The sequence below is a fragment of the Polypterus senegalus genome, chromosome 7, assembly GCF_016835505.1.
Source record: "Polypterus senegalus isolate Bchr_013 chromosome 7, ASM1683550v1, whole genome shotgun sequence".
In the NCBI taxonomy this organism is placed as follows: domain Eukaryota; kingdom Metazoa; phylum Chordata; class Cladistia; order Polypteriformes; family Polypteridae; genus Polypterus; species Polypterus senegalus.
In genome coordinates, this window is record NC_053160.1 from 33,703,311 (window position 1) to 33,715,739 (window position 12,429).

Consider the following 12,429-nt stretch of genomic DNA (forward strand, 5'->3'; position numbering starts at 1 on the left):
AGCAAACCACCAAACACAACGTCAGCTCTGTAACTTTTCCCTACACGCTGTCCCTGGGTGACAGCAAACTGCTAAGTGGAATAGCTAAGTGTAGCAAAGTTGCAAAGTATATTTTGAGAAAGAAAAGCTGTCTTTTTTCTTGACACACACTGTTTTAGATGTCTCTCACCATGTGGTGATATGGCATGTTTGTTTTTATGGTACAGATCGATCTGTAACATCAATGTAAGTCATCAACTCAACAAGAAAATGTAAGTTAAAGTGACATGCTCTGAGTACACCCGAGTGGACTACTTCATGAAGTGGCCCAATGAAGACATCATGTTTCAATGGAACACAACCACTATAATGGGAGCTGTGATGGACAGCAGGTAACGCTGGGCTAGGGCTGGGCATGTGAAAAACATATGGTGCCCTTTTGTACATGAAACGTGAAGAGTTATTGTAGAGGTTTAGGAATACATTCAATATTCCGGTGATTACCCTGTTGTCACAGCACCTTCTGGGTTGGGATATTTACCTTAAGTTCTGTTACTGAGGGCCAGCTAGACTTGAGTATAGGAAAGATATGCTACAATCATTTTTGAATGTTTTTTGACTGTAAGATGGTTATGCCTGTCAGCCATGCTTTAGGGACACCTCAAAACTCGGAGACATTCTTCCAGGATCAGACTAATGTGTGTTTGTAAGCACAGGCACCACTAAATCAGACAAATGCATTTTTGACATAACATTTCCCACATGCCATAATTAGACAGAAACTGTGCTGGGGAAAATTTTTATTTTAATTATTTTAGCAGAAGACTGCAATATAACAAAATGTGTAAAAATTTAAGGGGTCTGAATATTTTCTGAAGGCACTGTAAATTCTGTAGAGGAGTTCAGTATACCATCATTAGAGCAGTGTGTGTGGTGCAGTGATTCATTAGAAATAAGTGTGATTCTATGGAGCTAATTGCAATAGTAAAGACATTCTTGTGTGCCATTCATCTTTCTCCAGATTTATTTCATTTGTTAACTATTTTTCTCTTATTTGTGTTGTTTATAATTGTATCATTATTTTTATTAAGTCATCATAGTGCCATTTTGTTTGTCATTTTTTTGTACTTGTTTTTCACGGATGCCATCATTGGTTATATCAACATGGTCTGTGACTCAATGTTGTAATGGTGGACAGAATGTGCATAACTGTGAAATTCAAGCACTCTGCAAAGCACAATTCCTAGACCAGTCTGTGCATCTAAATTGGAGGTTTATCTTTATCTTTATCAGGTCTTCATTCCTGATTCATTCTGTGACCCTGAGAAACTAACTTAACCATCCAGCACCTCAAATGTAGAAAAACTATGTAAACAACTGGAATATTAGATTTGTTTTTGAAAAGTTTTCAAAGTTGTTCTACCTAAGATCACATCAAGTCAATAAAGCTACCTGTATGTGAAATTTGACAATAGACAAACGTGACTGTTAATAAATCTGAAATGCTACCAACATAAGTGTATGTAGACATAAATAACTCTTAATATTTAGTAACATCTCCTAATGGAGCAACCATCCTGTCATAATGCCAAAGTCTAAACAATAAAAGTACAGTGTAGATGTGTCTGCTGTCCGTTTAATCTATCTGGTCTCAGTTTTAAGTGAGCAACCCTTTTCAGATGGGGTGTTAACATGTAAATTCAAATATCCGTGCATGAATGTTGTATTCAAATAGGACATTTTGTATGTCCTGTTAGACAGATTTTGGGTTATGAGGGGCAGACAGAAATCAAAACAGGACATTCTTTTTGGGCAAAAGAAAAGACTAGCTGTGGTCGTTTGAACACCACAAAAGGGTGCAGTACAAAACCAAAATCAAAGTCAAAATAAAATTAAAACAAAAGACAAAACCCTCATATTTCCTTTAATTATTCATAGCTTGTTCAAGCTCTAGTCACTTATGAGCTCTTTCCTATAACTGCTTAAAATTCAGACACAGCTTAGTACAAGCTACCTTCTTATATCTCATGGCTGCCATTATGTCATGAGTTACATGGTGCATGCATCATGTGCCTAGCAACAGTGTCCAGGAAATGAAGAAACAAAAAATGGCAGTGCAAACAAAACAAAAGAACACAATCAAAATAATACTAAAAATATAAACACATACAAACAGAATGACTACTATGTTCCAAAACTGAATTATTAATTGGTAAAACTTTCTTGACAATCAATTAAGCATCCATCCATCCATTATCCAACCCGCTATATCCTAACTACAGGGTCACGGGCGTCTGCTGGAGCCAATCCCAGACAACACGGGGCGCAAGGCAGGAAACAAACCCCAGGCAGGGTGCCAGCCCACCGCAGAAAATCAAATACATGTATAATATAATTTTAAACATACATCACTACTTATATGAATATATTTCACCATATGTTATGAAATTCTTCAACGGTAAATATATTACAATATCTTGCAGTATACTAAAATATATTGCAAAATATGTAAACAATTGCCATTTTTGTATATTGAAATGCATTTTCCAAAATGTAAAAATATATTCCTTAATATATTTTAAAATATTAGGAATAATATACTGTAACATACATTTTAGAAATCTACTGCAATATATGCTTAACAATTCTGTAAATTATAGTTCTAATATATAGTGTATTTAAGAGTTTCTATTTCAAGATAAATGTTATGTTTGTACTGGATATTGCAGTTTACTTTAAAATTTTCATAGCCTGGCCATGAAAATGTCTCCCAATAGGTATCTCCTAGATGTTTCTGATACTGAGATATATTATACACCAAATTACAATGTGACACAACACAAATTGTAAACCTATCATCAACTGAGTCCAAGTAAGGAGTGTGCAAATTCAATAATGTTTAGTATTTCTAACCAGGAGTTAAAAGTAAATCATAATCTTTAGGAAGACGGGCTTTAGGTTTTTCCAGGTAAAAAATGAGCCATGAATGACCTGCCATAGATCAGGACACACTGTGTATTGCATGTCTTATACACAATCAATCTGGAAATTTTTTTTGTTACAATATATTAAGGGAAATATATGTTTTCTTATATTTCAGATATAATCTTAAAATATAACTTTGAAATACATGTATGTTATATTTTATTAAAAGATATGTCCACATATTTTTTTTTCAATATCCTAAACGAAATGTCATACAATAAATGGGCTCTCTGGTGACCCTAAATGAACCCTCTCTAGAGTTACTCAGGTACGCTCAAATGTATTTTTCTTTTTCCACGGTTATTTAATTTTCCTATAAGCAACAGTATGCCATTGTCATGAAAATAGTTTAAGGGTCTTGCTCAAGGGCCCAACAGAGTAGGATCCTTTCCTGCAGTAACAGGATTTGAACCCGGAGACCTTCCAGACACCAACTATAATGCATTTTAAGAACATAACAAATTTGACAAATGAGAGGAGACCATTCAGCCCATCAAGCTAATTTTTTAACTAATGTCTCTCATTCAGATTCTTCTTTATTTTCTGAGTGTATTCACCACTGTTTACCCCATCCAAAGACTAAACAGCCGGCGTGTCCCTGTCTTCCAGTTTTCCTTGCCATTTCTCTCGCAAGAAGTGTAAAGCAGCCAACTGTCTTTTTTGTTTCTGTTTTGTTTTTTTGTTTTTTCCCCAGGCAGTTTAGAGGGGACAGTCACCTTCCCCCTGTTGCAGATCATTATGGCATGCTCTTCTAATTTTACATTGAGATTTTCCATGAGCCAGTGAGCCTGCAGTGGATTTTTGCTAATTGAAAACATTTCCTAGTGGATGGCAACATGCTAAGTAAATAAAGCCCCATCACTTTACTGTCCTTTGCTTGTGGCACCTATCATTATTCCGTATTATTATCCCATCTTTGCTCGTATGGGTTCCAACTTCACCCTTATCATTCTCTCTATCACTATTTGAAGATGTTCTTCCACTAATAGTGTTAAGCCATACTTTTTTTAAAATCATTAAGTTTTTCTAGAAAGCTCTTAGACGAGGCAGTGAGAGAAAGTGTGTAAATACAGTAAGTGAAAGGCTGCATTAATCCATTAATCCTGAAGATCCCAAAAAAAGATGCATATTCATCAATACTGGATAAAACAAAATCACCCAGTCAAAAATTCTTATGTAACAGATGTTTTGAAACTATTCAAACATCTTGTTTTTCTCTAAAGTTGCCAAATTGAATTAGGCAAATAAAGCCCTGCAAAAGAAGCACAATCAGTTTTCTTTTTCCTTATTTTTATTGTTTCTGTTTATGCTTATTTAGTACAAATTCATGAGCAGCCGTCATCCGTCCTGCTAGCTGCCGAAGGCAGGCGCTAGCCCTGGACAGGATGCCAGTCCATCACCGGGCACACTCACACACACTAAATTTACAATCGTCAAACAAACTAATGGCATGTTCTTGTTCAGCAAGTGGAAAATCCCCTTTACATGAGCACGGGTAGGGAATCGACAAGCAGTGCTGTACTTGAATCTTTATTATCATTATAAGGATTGATTTAAAAACAAAGGCAAAGGGCAATGTTATAAGCAATTATTTAGGAAAAATCTTTAAATTGTCTTCCATCCATTTTCTAACCTGCTGAATCCAAACACAGGGTCACGGGGGTCTGCTGGAGCCAATCCCAGCCAACACAGGGCACAAGGCAGGAACCAATCCAGGGCAGGGTGCCAACCCACCGCAGGACACACACAAACACACCAGAGCCAATTTAGAATCGCCAATCCACCTAACCTGCATGTCTTTGGATTGTGAGAGGAAACAGGAGCACACGGAGGAAACCCACGCAGACACGGGGAGAACATGCAAACTCCACGAAGGGAGGACCCAGGAAGCGAACCTGGGTCTCCTAACTGCGAGGCAGCAGCGCTACCACTGCGCCACCGTGCCGCCCTTAAATTGTCTTATTGTTGCTTAATATTTTTATTATTGTTGTACAAAAAGAAAGGGAATTGGATTATGTGTGATTGCTGATTAGGTGTGTAGGGATATCATGGTTGTGTCTTCTTTTACATTAGTATTTTAAAAATGTTAGATAAATCAATGCTGTTTGCAAAACTATAGGAAACGTGTCCCTCATGAAATAGACAAACGTTGCCCAAAATTTTTACCACAAAAACATAAGACATAAATTCAATAAATAACACATAATTCTGTTGTAAAAATGTCATTATATTGCCAAGTACACTTTATTGTTCTTTGCCAGTTTTTGTAAGAAGTCTATCGAATAAGTTCATTTGTTCATTTATTTATTTCCTGACTATGCCTTTTTCAAGACATTATTCAGTATAATAAAAACTATCACAGTTCACTCCACTTCCTAGGTGGAAATACAGGATGAGCCAAAATGAATGATTACATTTCTCAAGGTCAGTGCACGAAGTAGAGGGAGCCGAGTGGGTTGGGGTCATTTGATAGGCGATCCCTTGTAATTTTCAGTCAGCAACATGCCTTGGTCCGGTGCGCACCATGTTTTCGCTGTTCTTCAAAAACAACGAATCCATCATCACTATGCAATAAACCTTCTGAACGCACTTCAGCATTCCTTCTAACGGTGACGTTGCAAATCGGAAAACAATTCTTCATTGGGTGGCTAAATTTAGACAGAAAATCTCCAGTCCATCCTCGGACTGTACAAACACATGAAAACATGGAAGATGTAAGGGCATCAATTTTGCAGTACCCTAGACGTTCAGTGTCCAAACATGCTTCTGTCTTAGGCATTTTGAGGAGGATTTTACGCAAGGAACTTAATTTCCATCCATACAAAATTATGGTAGTGCAGGAACTCATTGAGAAAAACTGAGAGCCATAGAGAGTTGTGAACGAACATTCATTGAGATGCCATCATCATGTGCAAGGACGAGGCACATTTCCATTTGAATGGTTGCATAAATAAGCAAAATTTTCACTACTTGGGTGAAACCAACCCTCGTGAACTTCATCAGAGACCCCTGCACAATGAGCGTTTTACAATTTGGTGCGCCGCTGCAGAATTTGGCATTGTAGGCCCTTACTTTTTTGAGGAGGGGGAGCAACGATCATCGTCACTTCAGAACATTACATTGAAATGGATGCCTGGTTTCAACAGGAAGGAGCGACAGCTCACAGTGCGCTGTGATGTCGGGTGTCCTTCATGTTCACCTGATCTCGCTCCGTGCAATTTCTTCTTGTGTGGCTATCTCAAGTCGAAGGTATACACACACCGACCTCAAAACCTTGAAGCCCTCAAAGATGCTCTTTGCCAAGAAATCGCTGTTATTCCCCTTGAAATGGCCGTACAAGTCATGTGAGCATTCAAAAATCCTCTCGAAGAGTATATCGCTAATGATGGCCACCACCTTGAAGACATAATTTTTAAAACACAGTGAAAAAAATCTATTTTTTATACCCTTTTTTTGTGTTGTGATGAAATTTATTTGTTAAATGTTTGAAATTTGGTACTTCTTTTTGGCTCACCCTGTACATTAAGAGAAACCTCTGAGAAGGGGACTGAGAATGTAAAGAGGCCTCAGATCCCGGCTTATTCTCTTTTCAGAAGGCAAGCACAAGTGCATCAAAAGCAACATGTTCTAGAAAGAAGAATGAATGAATCCTCCAGAGAGCTTCCTCAACCTGAGTACAGTCGATTCCTGTTAATCGGACCACATCGGGACGAGATCATTTTTGTCCTAATAACCGGCTGGTCCTATTACACGAACATGCCCTATACATGTGTAACCAAGACGGGACATGCCGTAAGTAACATATTAAAATGTCATTATGACTTTTATTGTGCTGCACACGCTAATGGTGAACGTACAAACAAGAACTACATACATGTACATGTACGGTTACTTACAACTTTGTTTATTGAAAAAGAAATCTACAAATTCTTCGAAAACAATCTACACAACACTCAGCATGCGATGCACAATAAAAAAGGTTACATTACCAAATTCCAGATAACGTTTGAAGAACTTGTCTAGTGTGATCTGACGCATTCTGTTGACACACTGCACTTGTTTACGCTCGACTTCATGTCACCGGCTACTGGGTGGTCTGTTTTAGGAAAGAAAGGGCAGGCATGTTCACCCCCACTGGTTTGCACTTGGTACAAATTTTCCGACTTCCTGACCTTTGATGAAAGCATAAATTCTCCTGGGGAGCCCAGTGGTCCTCCCGATGTCGCTGACCCGCTCTATATCCACTTTCCGCGGGCGACTTGTGGCTTCTTTTTCTTACTCTCTGTCACGTTCTTTGGTCCGATTAAACGGAATTTTGGTCCAAATAAGTGAACTATATGAGGCTTATGTAATATGATCTGTTTCGGTTCTTTAGGATTCGGTCCGAATAAGTGGCTGGTCCGATTAACCGGTGGTCCAATTAACCAGAATCGACTGTAGTACAAAGTGAGAATGCAGCTACCATCCCTAACAGGTACATGGATCCAAGGAGAAACAGAGAAATGGCTGTGTGCCATACTTCAGCAAAGTATATCTAAACTCTGTCCAGTAGATTACGCCAAGGCCCGAAAAAGAAAATAGCTTCACAAATGAACTGTCAATTGAAACAGTCCAAGCTGACTCTAGAAAACTAAAAATATCTGCATGTCCGGAGTTAAAATATTAAAATTAAATTTTAACTCTTCATTTCATAGGCATACCCTAGAGACTGAAAAGTAATCAAGAAAATAAACATTTTCTAAGTAAATAATAATAATAATAATAATGATAATAATAATACATTGAACAATCAATTAATCACCAATAATAATAATAATAATACTTAAGACATAATCACTAGCTGAAATCGCAAAAGGCTGTCCCTTCACAAGTTCCTGCTGTTTTACATCCGCATTCTTAAAGAAAAGCCACTTTGATGCAAACATCTGTGCAGTCATTTGTTTCTGCGGTGTTGGGGAGATGATGTAAATCCTGAATTGTGTCTGGTAACTATAACATTTATTTAGCATGAAATGCATTTTGATGTAGGCAACAACTAATTAATTATTTGAATGTGACATTGTCATGAATTATTTTGAAATCAGAAGGTATGAAGTGGAACCACAATACAGAAGAAAAGGACCACCTCACTGGGGTATGTGTGGTCTCACGCAGTTATAAAATGTGTGCCTCATTTAGAGCAATTTCTCATATGAAGAATAGATGATGATATTTGCATAAACATACTTTTAGTACAATGGCATATCAGGCACATTGTGATCTGGATTCATTTAAGATAACCAAATTAAATAATTAAGGTTTTATATGAGTTGGTGCCTAAGCCCTTATAACCAGAACTGAAAAATAACTATCTGATAATTCTGATTTGTGAACGTAATTCTGTTAGCATAAATGAAGCTGATGTAAGGATGGTTCTTTCAGGTAAGTTGACTAAAGCAGCCCTGACACATCACTTTCAGACACAAACCATGAGCGAGTAGAGCAGGTGCACTGTGCACAGATAGGAAAAAATGCTACTTGGCTCATAAAAGAGCACAGTCCATATATAACAAAGCCCAGATGGTAGTTACTCATACCTGGCAAGTTTTATAAAAAGTTCACTGAGTAAGCAAAATGTGTGACTGCTTATAATGGTGAGGGACCTTCCAGAGGCCAGAAGCCATGTGCAAGAAGAAGGCCTCCTGCTCTTTGCCAAACTGCATGTACAATCATTATTCAAGAACTGGACGATAATTGTGCTGCTCCAATGGCTTCTCATTGGCCTGGATAAGTATTATGAAAGCTAGGGGGCACCACAGAACCCCAAATCCCAATCACAAATGCACAAGACACATCCTAGGTTCAAACAAAGGGTTTTTTTATTACAATACCTCTGTATAACAATTACACAAGTGGTCTCTTCCCCTCTCTCTCTCCACCGCACTGTCTCCACTCCTGGCTCTGTCTCTTTGGACAAGACAGTACAACTAATTTTATTGAAGTACTTCTGGCATCAGGCTTCACCTATTGGAAGCATTTCAGTGCCATATGGAAGTACCAAAGAGTAGGAAGTATAGCTCCCTGCAGCACCCCTTAGCAAAACTCAAGGACCTCAGCAGAGTTGTTCTTCCAGACCACCATGTCTGTCATTCCTTGTGGGTGTCTGAATGGATACTGAAGGATTCTGCCACCTAGTATATGGTAGAGGACAATAACCTGAATATTTTGCTGTCCCCTGTCCTTCCATAATATTGGAGAGCTGATCAGGCAACGATCCCAAACCAATTCGCACAGGGAGGCCGGTCACAGCATGTCATAGTATGTATAAATGATTATATTTCATTGTATATTAGAAGTGAAAGCTGTATTTTAAATCAAGTTAACTATATATATATATATATATATATATACAGTGGTGTGAAAACTATTTGCCCCTTCCTGATTTCTTATTCTTTTGCATGTTTGTCACACAAAATATTTCTGATCATCAAACACATTTAACCATTAGTCAAATATAACACAAGTAAACACAAAATGCAGTTTTAAATGATGGTTTTATTATTTAGGAGAAAAAAATCCAAACCTACATGGCCCTGTGTGAAAAGTAATTGCCCCTGAACCTAATAACTGGTTGGTCCACCCTTAGCAGCAATAACTGCAATCAAGCGTTTGCGATAACTTGCAATGAGTCTTTTACAGCGCTCTGGAGGAATTTTGGCCCACTCATCTTTGCAGAATTGTTGTAATTCAGCTTTATTTGAGGGTTTTCTAGCATGAACCGCCTTTTTAAGGTCATGCCATAGCATCTCAATTGGATTCAGGTCAGGACTTTGACTAGGCCACTCCAAAGTCTTCATTTTGTTTTTCTTCAGCCATTCAGAGGTGGATTTGCTGGTGTGTTTTGGGTCATTGTCCTGTTGCAGCACCCAAGATCGCTTCAGCTTGAGTTGACGAACAGATGGCGGACATTCTCCTTCAGGATTTTTGGTAGACAGTAGAATTCATGGTTCCATCTATCACAGCAAGCCTTCCAGGTCTTGAAGCAGCAAAACAACAACAGACCATCACACTACCACCACCATATTTTACTGTTGGTATGATGTTCATTTTCTGAAATGCTGTGTTCCTTTTATGCCAGATGTAATGGACATTTGCCTTCCAAAAGTTCAACTTTTGTCTCATCAGTCCACAAGGTATTTTCCCAAAAGTCTTGGCAATCATTGAGATGTTTCTTAGCAAAATTGAGACGAGCCCTAATGTTCTTTTGCTTAACAGTGGTGTGCGTCTTGAAATCTGCCATGCAGGCCGTTTTTGCCCAGTCTCTTTCTTATGGTGGAGTCGTGAACACTGACCTTAATTGAGGCAAGTGAGGCCTGCATTTCTTTAGACGTTGTCCTGGGGTCTTTTGTGACCTCTCGGATGAGTCGCCTCTGCGCTCTTGGGGTAATTTTGGTCGGCCGACCACTCCTGGGAAGGTTCACCACTGTTCCATGTTTTTGCCATTTGTGGATAATGACTCTCACTGTGGTTCGCTGGAGTCCCAAAGCTTTAGAAATGGCTTTATAACCTTTACCAGACTGACAGATCTCAATTACTTCTGTTCTCATTTGTTCCTGAATTTCTTTGGATCTTGGCATGATGTCTAGCTTTTGAGGTGCTTTTGGTCTACTTCTCTGTGTCAGGCAGCTCCTATTTAAGTGATTTCTTCATTGAAACAGGTGTGGCAGTAATCAGGCCTGGGGTGGCTACGGAAATTGAACTCAGGTGTGATACACCACAGTTAGGTTATTTTTAACAAGGGGCAATTACTTTTCACACAGGGCCATGTAGGTTTGGATTTTTTCTCCCTAAATAATAAAAACCATCATTTAAAAACTGCATTTTGTGTTTACTTGTGTTATATTTGACTAATGGTTAAATGTGTTTGATGATCAGAAACATTTTGTGTGACAAACATGCAAAAGAATAAGAAATCCGGAAGGGGGCACATAGTTTTTCACACCACTGTATATTTCTATTCCAGTTAATTTCCATCATGGTTACTGAAAGGGTATATATACAGGTTCAAGTATGTCCTGCACTTCTATAATAAAATCCCTGGGAGCAAGTGCCTTCTGTTGGAGACAGCTGTGATCTCTGGTAATGGGGTTGAAGCAACCATTTGCTGTAACAGAATGCCCACCCTACCTAAGTATTGCAATAAAATGGACCTAACAGGAGCTAAATAAATGGAATTACAGGCAACCCCCAGCTCCACTCAATACAATAGCATCTCACTTCACACAAATAAGGGGTGTCTAATGGGATGTGAGCCTATCTGTGACAGAGTAACGTCAGGTATGTGAAACATTTTTCTGAAGCAGACCAGACCGTGTTTGTAATTCCTGCCAACTTTCAACTCAACAACCACTTATCCTGCCTGCCACGTCTGAAAAATGTCCCGAAAAGTTGTTCCTCAACTCTTCTTTCATCACATTAATGTTCCACCACACAGGGTGCACATGCAACTGTTGCCCCACCCTCCTTATTCACCAGATTTGACCCCTTCAGAGTCCTTTATCTTTCCTGTGTGGTCACTATTTTGACACAGATGATGCTTACATTGATGAGATGGTATACTGTAGTTGTGTGACTCACAAGAAGTTCCATTTTTTCCAAGGGTATCCGGAGTTTGAGACACTGGTAAGAGATGTGTATTCATCTTCAAAGGGACTACATTACAAAATCCTAAAACCACATTGTGCTACACCAGTTCTTTCCCAGTTAGGCTCACATCCCAGTAGACATCTATACTAATAAACGGCAAAGCCCTCACTGACTGACTCACTGACTCATCACTAATTCTCCAACTTCCTGTGTAGGTAGAAGGCTGAAATTTGGCAGGCTCATTCCTTATAGTTTACTTACAAAAGTTAGACAGGTTTCATTTCAAAATTCTACGCGTAACGGTCATAACTGGAACCTACTTACGTACATATATACGGCCATAGCCTGCAGCTCGGTCGCCGTGTGAGGCGGAGTTGCGTCCTCCATCAGCACACCTCTCACGTAATTGACTGCCTGCCCATATAAGGCAGTCCGTCAGCGGCAATCCAATAGACACGCTGCCGCTAAATATTCGCTGGTGAAGGACTGTGCTTATTATGCAAATGAAGATGAGATGGTCAGGGATAGACTAGTGTTTGGCACAAACTCAGCGAAAGTGAGTGAGAAACTTTTAAGTGCCAGGTCTTAGCTAACATTAAATAAAGCCGTGGACATTGCAAGATCGCATGAGATAGCACAAGCACAATTGAGAACCTTCGATGCATGTACTCCGAGTGGCTCACGTGAACTGACTGTGAACGCAGTACGCAGAGAACAAGCAAGATCTCCAAAGAGCGATAAACAAAAAACGCATTACACAATTGGGAAGGCAGCAAAAGAATATGAACCGAGTGACGCATACAAGCATATTCATAAGTGCAGCTACTGTGGAAACAAACC